General features: G+C 43.2%; 1 long non-coding RNA gene across 1 annotated transcript in view; it reads left to right on the top strand.

Moving 5' to 3' along the window:
• The first annotated feature begins 2,985 nt into the window (after positions 1–2,985).
• LOC109312196 overlaps positions 2,986–8,646 on the top strand; it is a 13,536-nt gene continuing 7,875 nt past the window's right edge. The window contains exon 1 of the long non-coding RNA XR_002101730.1: positions 2,986–2,995. This is a non-coding gene — a long non-coding RNA (uncharacterized LOC109312196). The remainder of the gene's footprint in view (positions 2,996–8,646) is intronic.

Raw genomic sequence — 8,646 nt, 5'->3', positions numbered from 1 at the left:
GGGGACCAGCAGGCACTGGGGGAATCCCTGGTCCCCCGAGCAATACCAGGAGTGACTAGAAATAATGGTCACAAGCTGCCAGAGGGTAGATTCAGATTAGACGTCAGGAGGCACTACTTCACTGTCAGGGCGGCTAGGATCTGGAACCGACTTCCAAGCGAAGTGGTGCTGGCTGCTACCCTGGGGGTCTTTAGGACAAGGCTAGACGAACACCTTGCTGGGGTCGTTTGACCCCAGTACTTTTTCCTTCCAAGGGAGGGGGTCGGAGTTGAAGATCTGCTCAGGTCCCTTCCGACCCTGCAAACTAGAAACTATGAAACTACATGCAGGACTATTAGGCTTGAGTAAACTAATTAACTTTGCAGCATGCTAGTACTTGTAAATACATGTGCTATCCTGCTGTGGAGTTTTTTACTCCACAGCTGTTCATATGTAGATGCTTACATGGCTAGCTAGAGCATAAGGGTGCTTCACTACACAGGGGCTGCCTGCTAGCTAGGCCCACACTGGAGAACTCTTATGCCCCAGCCAGCCTATCCACAGCACATTAAGCTGGATGGGAGCAGCCCCAGGCTGGCAGGTTGACCTCCCCTCTGACCCAGCCCAACATATTGCTGTCCCAGGCACACATGTTAATGTGGCACCCAGGAACAATAAACTCCAGTGAAAACCAACTCCCTTTGGTTCATTTTCCATCCCTCAGAGAACAACAGAAGGCTTCCTAGAAGACTAAATATTGTGACATTTACATTCTAAGGGTCTGATTACAAACTATTAATGTAGTTACTCTCTTTCACATAACTGGGTGACAGCAATTCCTGTTAGGACACTCCACCCAATCCCTGCCTTTCCAATTCAATCCCCATGCACCTGGATGGATGAGAAGTATAGTAACAGTTCAGCTTATTTCTGTCAAGATTGTGTTCTGTGAATACCTAGTGAGAAATATGTAGGTGCCTGGAATTGGGGATGAGGGCAGGAACTTCAATTATGACTGGTTCTTGCTGGGATGCAGGGTGAGGACAGCTGGGTTCCCTATACACTCAGTGTCTGTGTTTCTCTTAGAAAGATGGGTTGCTGCTAGTGAAGTACAGACGCAAGAGGCACTGCTTCTTGCTTAGATGGAGAAGCTCCTCCTCCTTCTTCCAAAACAAGCTCTTTGTTCTCAGAATTTCTGAAGAGAAAGATCAGATAGAGCTTATCTGACGCAGCAGCTAGGTTCCATTTAAGCTTTCTAGATCAGTCTATTCTCCACCCATGACAGCAACATAAAGCATTAAATTTCACAAAACATCTTTTCAACTCTTCTATTACTTTTTGCATCCTAAAAGCCCAGGCAGTGTGCTCCCTGAGCATACTTCTCCAGTTAGCTGTCATTTAGCCAATTTAAAAATGAATATCATGTTTAATGGCAGGACCAGATCACCTGGTCAGGAAGTCCACACATTTGAGAGTGTTTAGAGCTAAATGATCCTGTTTTCTTTCTTGTGTTTTAGGTTTTTTATTGATGTAGGTAGCATGGCCCCATTGAAGGACATTGAACTGAGAACTGGATTGAAAACAGAACCAAAATAAAACTAACCTGCTATATCACCTTACACAAATCACTTTTCCTGTTTCCCCCTTCCATCCAGAGTCAGACACATATTGGGCATGTCTACATGTAAAATTAATTTGACTGAATAAACTATGGTGCAGTTTGCACCAGAGTTTATTGCTCCTAGACTTTGTTTACACGTGTGCCCAGAACCACAGCATGTTGAGCCAGGTCAGAGCAGCCCCAGCAGGCAGGGAACCAGAGAGCCAGCCTGCCAGCCTGGGGCTGCTCTGGCGTGGTTTAATGTGCTGAGGAGGGACTGGTGGGGGCACAAGGGTGCTCCGCTGTGGAGCTAGCCAGCAAGAAGCCCCCTGAAATGAACCACCATCATGCCCCGCCAGCCCCATCATTGTCTACCCATGCATTGTGGTGCACTAAATAACACCACCATAGGATAGTACTTGTGTTGATTTGTATGTATTAGTTTACCGTGACATAACAAGGTTGCACATGTAGATGCTGGGCACATCTACATGTTCATTAATGCCCCTTTGTAGGTACTGCACATTTAGTTTAGTACTTGCTTAATGAAGTACTAACTAAATGCACAGTACCTAGAGTTACTGTGCAGTAGCACCAGCACATGGTTATTTAGTGACACTTACTGAGAATTAGCTTAATAATACTGAGCAGTAGGCTATTAGCACTGTTTGCCCTATGACACGCTACTACGCAGTGCTGTTAGGCTAATGTGCAGTAAGCATCTCATGTAGACACGCCCGCTTATAAATACTTAAGCTCTTTGAGATAGAGGCAGTCTCTTCTCTTACTGTATGTTTCTACAGTGCTTAGAAAATCAGACAACAATGCCTAGAATCTGCAATGGACCTTAGAAGCTAGTGATGCAAATAAAACCTTATAAGGGAAGTTTGGTTTGCATGCTAGAAAATATATTGCAATTTGCCCCTTATGACCTATCTCAAAGCAAGTGCTGATCAGACTCTGGAGACAGGGAGAACAGAAGACTTAAAGCTAGGGAATTTCCAGCAGGTGGGAAAAATTGCTGGAGAGTCAATGAACATAAACCAATTTTAACTGAATCATGGCTGGTTTAGGACCGGAGACTGAACAAAACCAAGGGCTAATTTTGTTTTGAGTTAGTTTTATGTCAGACTGAAATCTTCAGCACAGATTTGGCTAAATTTTCCCCATACATCCAAAGAGCACTTTAAACATCAAAAGAGAACATTGATCAATTCAAGAATTTGGTAATTCAGTGAGAAGACTAGAATAAATGGCCAGATCCTCAGGTTTCATGGGAGCTAACAGTGGTCAGCACCTCTCAGCAAGTGCACTGCAGAATTCAGGATTGAACCCAACAAGTAGAATAGTGTAGCAAGGAAGTCTAGGAGCTTTTGGACTAGTATTAACGTGAAGCTTATGTAAATTGCACATTAAGTAGGTTACAGTGCTTCCACTTGGCAGAAAAAGAACCAACCATCTGGACTGATGTGATTAGCAAGGTTCATTCTAATATTCTTTGACTAAAAAGAGGATAGTTTGCTGGAAAAGGATATACATGCGAAAAATGGAAGGTTTCTTTAAGCCTTATTAATAGTAGAAGTTGTGCTATGTAACATCAATTCATTTGGGTAATGAGGTGTGCTAATTTTTAGACTAAGTCCAGTTTAGATACACAGCATGCATATGCCCTGTAATAGAAGTGTTTATTAATTATATTTAATTGTCATCGTTTTTCCTAATGATAATAACACTCACCCCTGTTCATTTCATTTCCGCAATGGTGATTAGTGAGAACAGAGAGCATGGCTGAATAGGCAGCTGGAACTAGGGAACCACAGGCTGCTGCTGCAGACAAATAGGCCCTCAGCAAGCCAGCCATCAGTACAGTCATCCAGGCCATCATGCTCGAATAGCTAGGAAAAGGGAAACTTGTCCAATCTATCACTGTTTTCCAATGGCCAAGCATACAAGACAAACAGAGCACTCTTTCACATGTGGATGTCCACATCACTATACATATTTAAATATAATTTTCCAATTAGCTGATCTGTGCTGTTTTATAGGCTAACTACTGGTAACCTGCAGATCATTCACACTAGTGACACTAGATTTATAGTTTCTTATAATTGCCTTCAGCAGGGGGAGAACTGGTGACATGAATAACACATACACATACTTTTCAGGTACAACTACAGCTTGTAAAATAACATTTAGTCACCAGGGGGTGACATGGTCTCACACACACACACATACACTTGAGCAAGTCACTTGGATACACACAAACACAGAGTCTATCAAAGTTTAGCCAAATACTTTTAAATTTTGAGCAGTAAAGTTCAATTTCAAAATGCTACAAAAGTGTTAAAAAACCCTGTCCAGGCTGGTGTTAAGAGATTCTGACGTCTGTATAATTCAGGACTGTTCAGCTGGCAGCCTGCAGTCTACATACAGCATGTGATGGGTTAACCCACAGTCCATATCTCCCACCAGCCACCAGTCCCCGCAGTGCTCCTGCTGCTGCACCATCTGGGATCTCTGGGGCAGGGCAGTATAGTGAGAGGGCATCTGGGGAGGCCAGTCTTTGTGCGGTAAAGGAAAGGGCCTGTGGCATGCAGACCGTATGGTGTAAGTATGGTGTAAGACATTCATAGATTCATAGTTGGTAGGTTCGGAAGAGACCTCAACAGATCATCGAGTCCAACCCCTGCCTAGGCAGAAAAGAGTGCTGGGGTCAGATGACCCTAGTCAAATGCCTATCCAGCCTTCTCTTCAAGACCCCCAAGGTAGGGGAGAGCACCACCTCCCTCGGAAGCCCATTCCAAATTTTGGCCACCCTTACCATGAAGAAGTTTTTTCTGATAAAATAGAGGTCTGTGACCTGGAAACTGCATGTCAAGCAGCCCCTAGTCACTCAGGGCATGTCCAGACATACATGGATGTTTGGTTCCCCAAGGACAAATAGCAATGGTGCACCTTACACCACAACTACTTGTGCCCATGTAATACCCATGCCACATGCATTTTGGTGCTTGGCAAGTTGCCCCGGGTGGGGTAGGGGAGGCTGGGGCCAGCACTGCGCTGGCCCCATCAGCCTTACCTGGGGTCCTGGGAACATCCTAAGGCTGCAGCTGTGGCAATTCTACCGCGTGGAGCCTGACTGGCAGTGGAGCACAGCTGCTAGCAGCCCAGCTGAACTTTTCAGCAGCATGTGCTGGCCAAGCATGCATTGCTCTGGATTTTTTTCTGCAGTTTCTTTTTACCCCTGGATATCCAGGGGGCAAAAAAACCCACGGAAAAAAAGCCTGACACAGTGCACGTTCGGGCAGTGCACCTTTACAGCACAGAGATCACTGGGTTGTGTGGTATGTGGTTTTGCAAACATGTTTGCACTGCCACATACCGCATGACTGTTCTTGTCTGGATGCACCCTCAGAGGCTGGACAGCTCTGGCAGAATTCAATAAAAGTGGTGGGTGTTCAATTAAACAGGATAGGTATGGGAATATTTTGTGTGTGTATGTGTGTGCGCGCACATGTGTGTATAAAAATTGTCTTATTTATTAAAAATTAGAATTTTTATCAGCTCTCCTATTGAGCACCTCACAGGCCTCAACTCTAACATTCATAAAATTTCACACCATCTAAGGCATTAGTTTACTGATCTAATTTTCCAGGTGGAAAAAATAAGTTACCACTCCCTATCTATAGGTTATACTGACCAGACAGGCATAGAGCTGGAATTAAAAATCCCAAAGGTTTGGTTTAATAATACATGCCCAGAAAAAATAACTTAGTTTAACTAAAAATCATAAAAATGAAATGCAGACTACAGTAATTAATCCAGCTCCTACCTCTGTAGGTTGAAGAGGCAGGTAAACCAGTGTGTCCCTGCTAAGAAAATGGAAACAGGAGGACAGTTAAGCATTTCATATCTTGGTCAGCGAATAGCACAGCTCTCAGCAGAAAAATGAAAGGTGGCAAGGAAGGAAGGGGTGGAGGACCTGCTAGTCGAAGAGTCTTCCTGTGTTTCCTTTATTCATCAAAAAGAAATATAGTGGGATTCTCTGTAGCTGCTTAGGAGAGACTTGTGGTACCCAGTGACTAGTGTCTCTTATGTGGCTCGGGCCTGCAAAGAGTTTCTTTGTGATTACTGGTAGGGTCAGCAGCACTACCCAGGTCCAAGAGGTTCAGGGAGGAAGGGAGGAGATTGTTCTAGAAGTTCTCAATTTCACTTTTTGACATCAGGTTAATTAATTCTGGATGCGTGTAAATATAAACAAGAGCAATCTAAGTTTATGTAGCCTTCTATGAGACATTCTTTCCTCAACACTGGTATGGAAGACTTAAAAAAAAAAGTGTGGATAATCAAAAAGTAAAGCATCATTTCAACCTGCTGCTTTCCTTCACATTGTAGGATTATTTTCAAGAATAAAATCTTACTTTTGTTTTGAGAATAGGCAGAAACAATGCTTAATAAACCAATCTCCTTTGGATCTCTTCTATTTCTGAAAGTATACCTACATTTTCAGGTATTATTTCCTTTTGCTTTGTTCAAAACAAGTTTTGTGCAATTTCTGCAAAGCAGAAAAGAAAATGTTGTCACTGTAAGTTAAATTCATTTTGAGGAAGGGTATTACTGCTTCCACATTTTTCTTTCTGTTCCCTGTCCTTTTTGTTTTTTTTCCTTTTCACAGGCTGGCTTAAACAGTAGAATACTCAGCCTGAACAGCAAATTCCAGGTCAGGACAGAAAACAGTACAGTACCTTAATATATACAATGTCCTTCTTCTGGCCTGTAGAGAATAACAATCCTCTAATTGTTTCTCAGACTGAAAAATTTGCCACTTCTGTTCTGCAAGTTTGTGATCTGGCCCCATCGATTATGCTGTAGAGACTAACTTGTCTGTCACCCAAGCATATAACTTTTGACAGTCCCTTCTCCTTTGATCCACATACTCAGGCCATAACCAGTTCTTGCCACATCCCTTTCTATAAAATGTCTAAAATGCACTAATCTTTTTTTACCCACACCAAGAAAACACTTGCCCAGGTTCTTCTTATCCTAGTAAGATCATTGAAATTGTAACTACTCCTCCTTTCTTGCCCCTCAAATCCATACCAGTCCCCTCTAGTCTATTTAAAACAAAGTTTCTGGGAGTATCTTCCTTCTCCACTATTGGATTGTCTTGGAAATACTGCATTAGCACTCATATTTTGAACCACATAAATTCAAACTGCTTGCCTTCTTCCTTTAAAATCCTTCAGAGATAGGTTCTTGCTTTCTTAAGTATACTCATTGTAATTATTTGCCTTGCATTCCGATCAGAAAATACATTATCTTTAGTAAACACTTTGCTGGAGTCTGAGAGCATATCCCTTATCACATACAATTGAGAAGCTGTCACATATATCACCAGACAAAAGTGTGGTGGTCAGGGAGGGATACACTGTGCTACCAGAAGCCTCCAGCTCACTCCTAAAAGAGCAGCTACACATTTCAGGAAGTAACACATCACAGAATGATTCTCCTATTTAGATTTATGCCTGAAATAGAGGAGCCACAACCTCGGGCGTCAGTAGAGTTTTCATCAGCTGATTAAGCATGACAGATGAAGCCAGCTCCTGACCTTTATAAAGCTGGGGGTGGGGTGGAGGAGTGGAGAGAAATGGCTTCCCTTTCACCTCCTTATTCAATGGTACACTTCCTCAAACAAATAAAAAGACAGTTTTGCAGCTGAACAAGAGGCCATGCATTTAGCTCTGAGCCCTTCAAGTTGTTCAATCAAGGAGGAACATGAGATTTGATTTGCCTATTCTTTGCTCCTAGTGTGAGCCATCCCTCTTAAGTGAAGAATAATAGCTGTCAGTTACCCAGGCCCTGGCATTCCTGTTTGGTATTCTGTTAATAAAATGTTAACTTTCTGCTGTCTATGTTATTACTTTAGACACACACGTACCAGACTTACTTTAAATATACACACTGAAAATGGCAATAAATCTTTTCTAATACTAGGAACTCAATTTCTGAGTACAACCAAAACCCCAAGATTGGTTCAGAACCTTTTAAAGAATTTTTCTCATTTAAGGATTCTGCTTGGATAACAACATCTGCATTGAAATTACATACAGTAAAATCTGGCCTGCTGATCTGAACCCTCCTGGAAATATGTTTGATTTCTTTTGTAAGAGACTGGTGGAGGATGCATATTCTGTTCTCTTAGAGAAATACCAGGGGTGTAACAGGCAGCTAGATGTTCCTGTTACATCAACAGAGTACAGCAGGCTCAGCTGGTTGTGTGGAGCTTCAGTAGAACACAAGTTGGCCCTTGAGCAAAGGGGAAATTCCTGTGTGTGGCTAGAGAACCACACACCAGGAAGGGATGGGACTTCAAAGTATATAAGCCAAGAACACAAGCCAGAAGGGGCAGTCTAGCCCTGCATGCTGCAGGGATAGGAGCCTGCCAGGGAAGTTTGCCGCAGAAAGCAGGCCCACAGACACCAAAGCTACCCAGGAGAGGAAAACCGAGACAGCTAAGGGGGAATGCCTGAGTATAGTTTGTGGTTGGGTATTGACCCATGGTAGAGGGCACCTTTTGTGGGAAGCAGTTTCCTAATATTTCCATTATGCTTAAACTTAAGACTGGAGGACCAGGTTCTGGCTACAGAGAGGTATGGAAGCCATAGGGACACTAGAGAGGCACCCAGCATAGAGCTTCCTAGCCAGGGTCAGGGACCCCAGCGGCTGAGCAATGTGCCAGCTGCCTAGCCAGGGTCCCATAGGCAGTGTCCCCTTTTATATATATTTAAAAGCAAGTTGTGGCAGGAAAGAGATAGGAGGGAAGGAGGTCAGGAAACACAGACAGGCCAGTCTGGCCTGCACAGAGGTGCAAGACTCTGGCGAGAAGGGAATATTTAAAATATGTTAATTCAATTTTATTGATAGCATAATTTAAAGGGGCAGGATGGTGATGATGTAAAAATCGCGGTTCGTTTCTCGGGAGGCGAAAAAAACCTTCAGCCACAGACACACTCTATTAGCAACACAAAAGGTATATATTTGCAAATAGGGTCAGAGAGTGAGACAAA

This window comes from Crocodylus porosus, unplaced genomic scaffold (assembly GCF_001723895.1).
Source record: "Crocodylus porosus isolate Cpor-Errol unplaced genomic scaffold, CroPor_comp1, whole genome shotgun sequence".
NCBI lineage: Eukaryota > Metazoa > Chordata > Crocodylia > Crocodylidae > Crocodylus > Crocodylus porosus.
The sequence above is the reverse complement of the archived record's forward strand: the minus strand, read 5'-3'. Positions and strand labels throughout refer to the sequence as shown.